The sequence below is a fragment of the Sesamum indicum genome, linkage group LG6 (genome assembly GCF_026168435.1).
Source record: "Sesamum indicum cultivar Baizhima isolate 11 linkage group LG6, ASM2616843v1, whole genome shotgun sequence".
Lineage (NCBI taxonomy): Eukaryota > Viridiplantae > Streptophyta > Magnoliopsida > Lamiales > Pedaliaceae > Sesamum > Sesamum indicum.
In genome coordinates, this window is record NC_142662.1 from 12,326,874 (window position 1) to 12,337,835 (window position 10,962).

Sequence of the window (10,962 nt, forward strand, 5' to 3'; positions counted from 1 at the left end):
GTGGAATCTTTAGCGAGTCCGAAAGTATTGAAGCCCAGAGTTAATTATTTTTTTATTTAAAAAAAAATATTTTATTATAATTTTATTTAAATCAATAACACAAACATGACGAGTCGCGATTTGAAATCGCGACTCGTCATTAAATTAATGGAAAAAAATGCAGAATTCCCCAAGTCGGGAAACAAAACCCCGACTTCAAGTCGGGATTTTGAATCCCGACTTGGGGAATTTTGCTTTTTTTTTTCGTTTAAATTATTATTATATAATTTAATTTATATATAATTAATTTTAACAACATACTAAAATCCAAAATTAATAAAATTAACATTGCATTAACTTAAAAAATTACAATTAAGGATACAAATGTAATAGTTATTTATTTTGTACAATTGTAAAACATGACATTAAATGTATAAATGTAAAAGTGTATATTTTTGTACAATTGTAAAAAATACAAAAGGTATACAATTAATCCTGGCTACCCAGTACTGGCACATCCGATTGTGTCGTGCACGCCTTTGCGCCCAATCCATCTCGTTGTGAATACGTGTTGTTTGATTTCGACCAGGGCGCGAAGAGATGTAAATAGTAGGATCGTGGACCAACTCAAATCCCGGTACATCCCAATAATCTTCGGAATGTACAGGTTCAAATGACTTAGAATATGTATTCTTATAAGTCATTATATCGTAATAATCCTTCACCATTGATGCAGCATTAATCATGAATGCAGCGCATACCTTTTGAGCGTGACTGCAAGGTATACCAAATTGAGTCCATTTGCCGCAAGAACATTCTCGGTTCGCAATTTTGACAACATGGGTGTTGACTCGATGTCCACCGTGACGTCTTGTAACAACCGAGGCGGACTGTTAGAACTGATGGTATTTGGTGACGGTATGTTCAACAGAATTTTGATGCCAACGTGTGAACATCTTATATGCAAAATCCGTCCACAGTTGGTTGTTGGTCAACATTACAGTACTTCTTGCTAACCTCTCACGGAAATAATGGACACTTCGCTGAAACGTCATCTCAGCAATTGTTGTCAACGGTAGGCGGCGAGCCCCTTTCAATACTCCATTTATGCATTCCGACATATTTGTCGTCAGAATTCCGCATCGCTATCCACCGTCATGTGATGCTGTCCATTTTTCCTTGTCAATCCTATCTAACCAATGAAACGCCTCGAGGGACTGACTCTTTATCTCCTCCATAATGCGATTGAATTTTCTGATCTGATATTCAGAGCCAGCTCTCCAACAAAGATCCTTAAGCACAACATTTTTGTATTTACTGTTGAAATTGGAACACACATGCCGCAAGCAATATCGGTGCACGCCGTTAGGTGGCACGAAATCCGGACATTCACGTACAGCTCTTGTGATACCAGCATGGCGGTCAGAAATAAGGCAGATACCCCATCGCCCTCGTATAATGTGTCTGCTCAATTGTCTAAGAAACCACTTCCAAGATAAAAGTGATTCTTCATCGACAATTGCAAAAGCAAGAGGAAGTACTTGTTGATTTCCATCCATGGCAGCAGCAATCAACATCTTGTGCTTGTACTTTGTGTATAGATGGGTCCCATCTACACTGATAAGGTTGCGACAGTGTTGGAACCCTTTAATACACGGCTTGAACGCCCAGAATACGTACCCTATCACATATGCACCGGTTGATGTGTCGCGGGCTTTATGTTGCCATTCAACAATCGTTCCTGGATTATATTTTTGGAGAGCTCCCAAGTATTTGGGTAGCTTTTGAATGGAGCTCTCCCATGTGCCATAAACCATCTCGCGTGCCATCTTCAAACTGTACCATGCCTTTTGATATGCTATATCGTATCCGGTATGGTCTTTCACAGTCTGGATGACATGCTTGATTCCGTACGACGGGTTGCATTTTACATGTCCTAACAATAAAGAAGCAACATATACTCTATCTAAATTACCGTGTTCGAGGGACATTGATTCAATATACATGTATGGTCCCCTCCGTATTTTGTTATTGTCCATCTTCCCATTTTTGGTTTGTAACATGCCTCGCAGCTCCCATCTACACTGCATAGCTGAAAAAAATAAACACGAATCAGTCGAATAATTTTGTATGCTTAGACATATACGACAAAAATATATATATATATACCTTCGGTGGTATGCCTACACAATACTTTCCACTTGGTCTTTGAACTCTCAGGTACCCAATACTCGCGTCGGGCATATCGTATTGAGTGATCTTTCACCGCCTCGATTAAAGCTTCTTTATTTTTGAAAAGCATTCCCACATCAAGTCTGCCTTCGTTTTTGTCATAAAATTTTTCATACCTTAAGTTCGGTACATCAATGGAATCCACTGGTACCTTCGGGAATGTTTGTTCGAAAAATGGTATGGAGCGGTAAAATGTTTCCTGAGAAGTTCGTTGTGGCGTAACCGGTTGAGATGATGTTGACGTACCTTGTGCAACATTTTCGGCGACAACATTTATGTCAACATCTTCTATTCCATCCTCAGGTGGAATTGGGTAATCCACTTCATCCGGTTCAGAAGCTGCATCTGATTCATTAGCTAGGCTGTCTGCAATAGGGTCTTCTGGCTCGGCAATGTGTTGTGCAGAAGTTGGTATAAAATGGGAGGTGGATGGAGTATGTGAGTAGGTGGGCTCTATGTAATTAAGTTCAATATTATCGAGCCCTTGTGACACCACATTCGGAGTATAACACTCTGTATCATAATTTGATGTGCCTGCACCAAAATCGGGGTTAGAAGTACCTGCATCGAAATTAGAGTTATAGGTACCTGTGAAATTTTCGTAGTTGGAAGATGACGGAAATCCTTGGCTCGATAACATCGCCATGTATTCCCCCCACTGTTGACTCATTTGTGAGTTGTCATCCACCAACTGCCGGGAATCGAAAGCTCCCCAACCTCGGCCAATTTGTGGAGCATCGTCGTGCTGGATTTCCACCGTTTCGACGAATATTTCCATTAGTGGAAATCCAGCTGTAGGATCAGTAAAGAATGACAATATATCGTCGTCCTTTATTGGTATCAGTGTTTCCTTAATTCGCCCTAGGTATTGGCACGAATGTTTTGCAGAAACATTCAACGAAAATCGGGAGCTATCAACACTATTTTTTTTATAGATTTTTGACAAAAATTGATCATAACTGGATGAACGGGGGATCCTCATCGCTGCAATGGGCGTCTGATCATATGTAACAGACCATCCATCGCTCGATAATTCACCACCAAAATACAAAAAAATCTCAATGCGAGAAGATGAAGTTGACATTTTTTTGCAAGTTTCTACGTAAAAATAATTTTCGTATTTGATATGGGATGAACGAGGGATTATGCTACTTGAAACACTATGACGGAAACAAGGGCATCACGCATATTTATAGGCTCGGCAAGAGGCATTTATTATGGTAGGTCGCCTACCAGCCTTTAATAAGGTTGGTACGCGACCTACCAGCCTTTATTAAAGGCTGGCCAACGTACCAGCCTTTAATAAAGGCTGGTACATGCCAGCCGTCTATCCCATCACCGTGATGGGATAGGAGTATGAACTCCCAAGGAATTTAGATCAACTAAATAAGTGGACAATTCCTAAAGTAAATCCTAGATTAATTTACAATTTCGGAAGATTTGATTTCTGGAAAACTAAACAAGTAGTAAAAACTACTGAAGAATCTATCTCTCTTGATAATGAGGAAAAAGTAATAAAACTTTTGGATTCTATGGATATAAGGCATTACCAAGAAGAATATAAATTTTTACATATTGGTCTTGTTCAAATAGCCTTTAAGCCTCTAACATTAGAAGGTTTACCAGAAAGCTTTTTAGCTGCCCTAAGAGATGCCAGAAATTTAGACTGGAAGAAATCTCTAATAGGAATAATCCAATCTAGTCTAGCCCATGGGCCAGTATTTTTTAATGTTTACCCAAATCTACAGTTATCTATGTCGGATGTTAATATACTTGATGCACTAACGTTAAATGTTAAGACCCATGGATATAATTATACACCTGGATCAGAATTAATATGTATATGTTATAGAATTTACTATAAGCTTCTCCATACACTTAATCCTAATTGTAAGACACAAGATAATAAAACTCTTGAACAAACAGTATTCTTTGAAACAAATTTACAAAATTCAAGGATTAATACTAGGAGACAAATAAAATGGAGTGAAGTAGAGTTTCCAGAACATTGGGTAATTGAGAAGGAGGTCCCCATTAAAAGTAATACTGAAAGTATGTACACTAATATATTACAAAATCCAGAAGGGAATGTTATAATAGATTTTGTTAATCAGTCAAAATATTTAAGAAGTTGCTCTTCAAGATATTCTAATATGTCTTATATATCACCAATAGAGGTGACAACCCCATCTAGGGCATCCACATCCCAGATCAGAGAAGAGACTAATAGCTCAAATTATGATAAGGTTGAAGAAATAAGGATACAACCAAATAATATTGTTAAAGGAGTATATAAGGATCCTAAACTAAATGAAGAATTAACTTCAGAAACGAATTTTTGTTTATAAATGAACACACAAGACATAATTGCCTATGAAATTCCATTGGAAAATTATACAGACATGATCGACTTTAGTCCGGGATCCCTGGCTAGAAAAGAAATTAAGGGAGAATTTTCTAAACAAAGGTGGGAACCCTTTTGAAAATGGTTTTTTAAAAATTTCCCACCTGACAAACAAAATGAGATTTCAAATCAATTCTATAAGGAACTATCTGTATGGAATAAGAAAGTTACCTTTGTTCCATGGTTTATAACCAAATATTCAAAACAATATTTAAATGTGTTAGAGAGAAAATATTTCCTAGAAAACGGGAAAATCCTTAATAATGTCTTTCCCCCTCAACAGCCTTTCAAAATGAATTCTAATGAAACTGAGATTAATTTTAAAGCATTTTCCAAATTAATTGAAGATAACACCTTAATAGTTACAATAACAGAAATAAATGAGTTACTAAAGAAGCAAAATTATGCCAACTTATACTTAAATGTTATAGGAGAACAAATTATGGAATTAAATAATAAGATAGATAAGATTATGGAGTGGCAAAAGAATTGGCAAAAGGAAATTAACTCAACTAAAACAATAGTTGAAGAGACAAGAGGAGAAATTATCGCAAGACCCTCAATACAACCACCCCCGGATATTGTAGGTTTTAATTTAAAACTTATAGGAGACCTAGAAAAGCTATTAGATTAGAAATTTAAAACTCTAAAATTTAATACTCTAAATAATGAAGGAGATCCTAAGGATTATGAAGACGAATTTATGGAGGAAATTAACAAAATAAAAAAATTCGCTAGGAAGCCAATGCAAACCAAATTTTATTATCCTAGGCCAACACCCCAAGATGTCCTTTATGAAGAACAAGAGATAATTGACCAAAATAGTTATAATGGGAAACAAATTTATGAATGGAACATTGATGGATTTACAGAAAGACAAATTTATAATACTATACATAGAATGATGATGTACAGTACTATTTGTAAAGGAAATAATCATTCCGATAAAGCTATTGCTAAAATGATCATAGCTGGATTTACTGGCCAATTAAAGGGATGGTGGGATAATTATCTCAGCCAAACTGATAAAGATGAAATATTAAATACAGTGAAAATTGAAAATAATATCTCAGAAGAGAAAGCAGTTTATACATTAGCCATAAACATAGTTGAGCATTTTACAGGTAGATGGTCAGATAATAGTGAAAATATTCGAACACTTTTACAGAATTTAAAATGTAAAACATTAACTTCATTTAGATGGTACAAAGATGTATTCCTCAGTAGAGTAATGGAACTCCCAGAGTCAAATGATTCTCATTGGAAGTCTAAATTTATAGACGGCCTCCCTCATCTTTTTGCAGAAAGGGTTAGAAATGTCCTAAGAAAAGGAGACCTGCACATCAACTATAATCAATATACTTATGGGAAGTTAATTGGAACCTGCATTCAGGAAGGATTAAATTTATGCAACGAAATTAGATTAAATAAACAAATTAAAAGACAAAATTTGACAGAGAAAAGCCAATTAGGACAGTTTTGTGCCCAATTTGGGATGGAAATGAAACCATCCGATAGATAAAAAATCTCTAGGAATAGAACTTCAAGGTTTAAGGAAAAAAGGTACAAAAGAAATAAATAAAGAAAAAGACTTAGCTAGAAAAAATGAATGAAAGGCTAAGAATAATACCACAAAGAAAATAAGAAGATGCTATATTTGTGGAGAAACAGATCATCTTGCTAATAGATGCAGAAACAAAAAAGCTAGAAGGCTGAAAAAGAAAATAAATAATCTTAATTTACAAGAAGAAGAAAAACAAGAAATACTCAATGTAATATTTTCGGAAAAAGAAGAATCTTCTGAAAAAGAAGAATCTTCTGAATCAGAAGAATCGGAAGAGCAAAATGAACTTAAAAATATCGAAGAGAATTTTGAATATTCATCAACCACTTCTGAATCTGAAGAAGAAGAGCCATCTTGCTCATGTAGGCAGGAAGAAAATTCACATCAAGAATTTTATGAATTAATGGCAAAATTTAAAGAAATGGGAAAAATAAATGTTCTCACAGATAATCATATTATTGAATTACTTAGGGAAATAAAGGATCCTGAAGTTAGGGACATTATCCTAAGCAAGATTGATAGTAATAATGCCTCCACATCTGAGCCTGTCCCATTTCATGATAGGACTATTAATAAACCCTTTGAACCATATACAATAGCTGAGGTCAAGAAATTACTTAATGAAAAACATTCCATTAGACCCCTCTACTATAGAGGATCTCAAAATTGAAGTCGAAAAGTTAAAAGAAGAAATAAAGAATATTAAAAAATACAACCAGTCTCTTACAAACAGACTTGAAAGGATTGAAATTAGTAAGAATAAAGAAATAGAAGAAGAAAATAAGAATAAGGAAATAGAAGAAGAAAAATACGAGGAAGAATTTTTATCCACTTTAGAAATAGTCACTAGTCAAAAATGGAATGTCAAAATTGATCTCTTAATAAATAACAATTTTAGGAAAACATTTACGGCTCTTATTGACAGTGGAGCAGATATTAACTGTATTAAAGAAGGCCTTATACCTACTAGGTATTTTGAAAAAACGACCCACTCTTTATCATCTGCCAATGGCCAAAAACTAAATATAAGCTTTAAAATTCCAAAAGCTTACATATGTAATAATAAAAAATGTATTCCAACAAGCTTCTTGCTAATAAAAGATTTAACAAATGAAATTATCCTTGGAACACCTTTCCTTAAAAAGATTTTTCCGATAAAAAATATTAATGAAAAGGGTATAATAGGAACCTATGATAATGAAATAATAAAATTTGAATTCATCACCCAACCAATAGACAGGGTTATAAATGAAATAAAAGATTTAATAATATCTAAAACTAACCAAATATGCTTTATTAAGGAAGAAATAAATTCAATACAGATAAATGAATTACTTAAAAATCCTAAATTACAAGGGAAGATTAAAATGATCCAAAATAAATTTGAACTAGAAATATGTGATAACATCCCAATGCACTTTGGCATAGAAAAAAATATATTGTTAACCTTCCTTATGAAAGTGAATTTTCAGAAGCAAACATCCCCACTAAGGCAAGACCATGCCAAATGAATAGTGAATACTTAGAATTATGTAAAAATGAAATTAACTCTTTAATTGAGAAAAAAACTAATTAGATCTTCAAAGTCACCATGGTCATATACTGCATTTTATGTTAACAAACATGCAGAAAAAGAAAGAGGAAAACCTAGACTCGTAATAAATTATAAACCTCTTAATAAAGTCTTAAAATGGATAAGGTATCCGATTCCTAATAAAAAGAACTTGTTAGACAGGTTACATAGGGCAATAATTTTCTCAAAATTTGACTTGAAATCAGGATATTGGCAAATTCAAATAAATGAATTAGATAGATACAAAACAGCATTCACAGTCCCATTTGGACATTATGAATGGAATGTGATGCCATTTGGACTAAAAAATGCTCCTTCAGAATTCCAAAATATTATGAATGATATTTTTAATCAATTCTCTAATTTTATCATTGTTTATATTGATGATATCTTACTGTTCTCAAATAGTATTGAGGACCATTTTAAGCATTTAGAAATGTTTAAAACCTTAGTTATCCAAAATGGTTTGGTTTTATCAAAATAAAAAATGAGCATTTTTCAAACAAAACTCAGATTTCTTGGCCATCATATTGAAAAGGGAGAGATTATACCCATCAATAGAAGTATTGAATTCGCTGATAAATTCCCTGATAAAATTACTGACAAAACTCAACTACAAAGATTTCTAGGCAGTCTAAATTATATAGCCCCCTACTATAAGAACCTTGCCCAAGATACAGCAATATTGTATGATAGGCTTAAGAAGAATCCATCAGAATGGACTAATGAACATACAAGAGCAGTTAGGTTAATTAAACAAAAGGTAAAACAAAAGGTAAAATCATGACCATGTTTAACTCTTGCTAATCCAAATTGGAAGAAAATTATTGAAACAGATGCCTCTGATATTGGATTTGGAGGAATACTAAAACAAATTGATAAAAATAAACAAGAATTCTTAGTTAGATTCCATTCAGGGAAATGGAAAGCAGCCCAAAGAAATTATGCTACGGTTGCTAAAGAAGTTCTTGCAATTGTTAAATGTGTTTTAAAATTTCAAGATGATTTACTTAATCAAGAATTCACCATTAGGACAGATTGTTCTGCTGCTAAATTTATGTTTAATAAAGATTTTAAACATGATGTTTCTAAACAAATGTTTGCTAGATGGCAAGCACATCTTGCCCCATTTAATTTCTCCATTGAATATATTAAAGGAGAGACAAATAGTCTCCCTGATTTCCTTTCAAGAGAATATATTGATGGAAATAAATCTGAATGAATTTGATAATGAAATATTTAGAGGAATGAATATTTTCTCAACAATTCCAAATGGTTGGATTGAAGAAATGGTCATAGGAGAAAGATATTTTATGAATGGAGTTCATTGGCCTATTTACCATTGGAAATTTTGGGACGAACCAATTGAATATAAGACAAGATTAAAAAGAATTCAAAAAATAATCAGAAAATGAATTGATAAAGTCAAGGAAGTAATTTCTGACATTCTCATATAATTTTCAGATGCAAATGTCACTGCAGAAAATCGTATGAAACAACTTTGGATAGCAAATTTGCTATACCATCAGCAAATTGCTGGTCTTTATGCAGGCTAATGAATCATCTTTGTTTTTCAGGAATGCTCCCCCAAAGGGGAAGAGGAAGAAATTCCTCCTCTAATCAGAGAGGAGGTAGGTTCCGAGCCGGTGATATTGCCAGGCATGGGAATAGAGCCTTAGTAAGAGAAAATATTTCAGGAATAGGAAAATTTAATAACATCCCTGAAGAAGAGAATGAACTCTTCAAACAGTTCCTTGAATTTAAAAAGGAACGTAAGAAATTAACGACTGATGAATCATCAGCCTCTTATGCAAAAATGTTGCAGGAAGATGAAGATGAATTGGTTAATTACAAATTTAGCGAACACCACGAGATAATTATACTCCTTGAGAATGATGACTTGAGGTGGGAAAATGACCCATGGTATCTAATGAAAAGGTATCTTAATGTTGCATCTTTTCCAACAGGGTCATATAAGCCTAGGGCACATTACGAATATATCCTTAAGGCTACTCAAAGTGTTGAAATTAATCACACATTTTCTAGCAATGGGAAGGAGTTCAATTATTCCAAAGCAGTAATTAAAAAATTCATCACTGCTGTTGAATGGGGAATTAACCCCTTAGGGGAAAAAGAATACTTTCACTCAGAGTTAAAAAATACAATAAAATTTAACTACTGGGATTATGTTGAGGCGTTCAATAAGGCTTTTCTTTATGAAAATTATAAAAGAAAACATACATGGTTTTTCAAAATTTGTCCACTAGTTTTTCAACAAGAGATACCAAATTGGGTATACCAATGGTGGATAAGCTTCGGCCCATCAATTACTATTCTTCCTGAAATCTTTCAGGAATATTATACAGAATGGCTAAATTATTCGCCAAAAATAATACAAGCAGAAAAATCAAGGAAATGGATAGAAGGAATGGCTTCACTGAATTCTCTATCCCATGGATCTGGAAATGGCTGCCAGAGGTAGGAATTACCCTACAGAAAATCCCTTGCATAAAAAGGAGGTTTTGTTCGAAATTCTGGAACAAGCTAATGCAAATTGATCCCGAGACCAAGAAATACTATGGTCAAAAGATCATCAATGAGATGGAGGAAAAATTACAAGAATATAAAGTTCTTGCAGAAAAGGAAGAAAATCAGGCACCCAATCCTTTTGAGCATATCTCCCAGAGAATTCTGAATAAGAAGGGGGTAATCACTAAAAATCAGATGATTGAGGAATACCTCAAGCAAATGGAAAATGATTTGAAAAAGAATTTTTCGGGAATTGCTTCTCCCATGGAGACCTCAAGCAAAAATGGGGAAATAAATTTTCTTGTCTCGCTGGGGAAGCTCAAAATCCATTTGAAAAATCTTCTCAAGAAGAATTCCTTGACAATCTTTTTAAAGGAATCCGGGAGACACTAAAAGGAAAATAAAAAATGGACATTTCAGAATCATCTGAAGACAAAGAAGATCACAAGCAGTCGGGATCAGAGTCGGAAGGAAGTAGCTTCTCCAGACTCATGAAGAAATGAACTGACAGCATGGCAAGTCAACAAAAATTGACCGAATGACACGTGTCGAAAATGAGAGGACACTTGGCGAAAATGAGAGGACACTTGGCAGATGGAGGCCATGCGGACGTGAAGAATTGATTTCAAGTCCGAACCCACTGGTTATAAATAGAACCTTCTCCCCCCTTTTTCTGTAAGC

At 34.2% G+C, this 10,962-nt stretch overlaps 1 pseudogene; it reads right to left on the reverse strand.

Moving 5' to 3' along the window:
- Window positions 1–397: 397 nt before the first annotated feature.
- LOC148787786 (uncharacterized) lies at window positions 398–3,234 on the reverse strand (annotated as a pseudogene).
- Window positions 3,235–10,962: the final 7,728 nt, after the last annotated feature.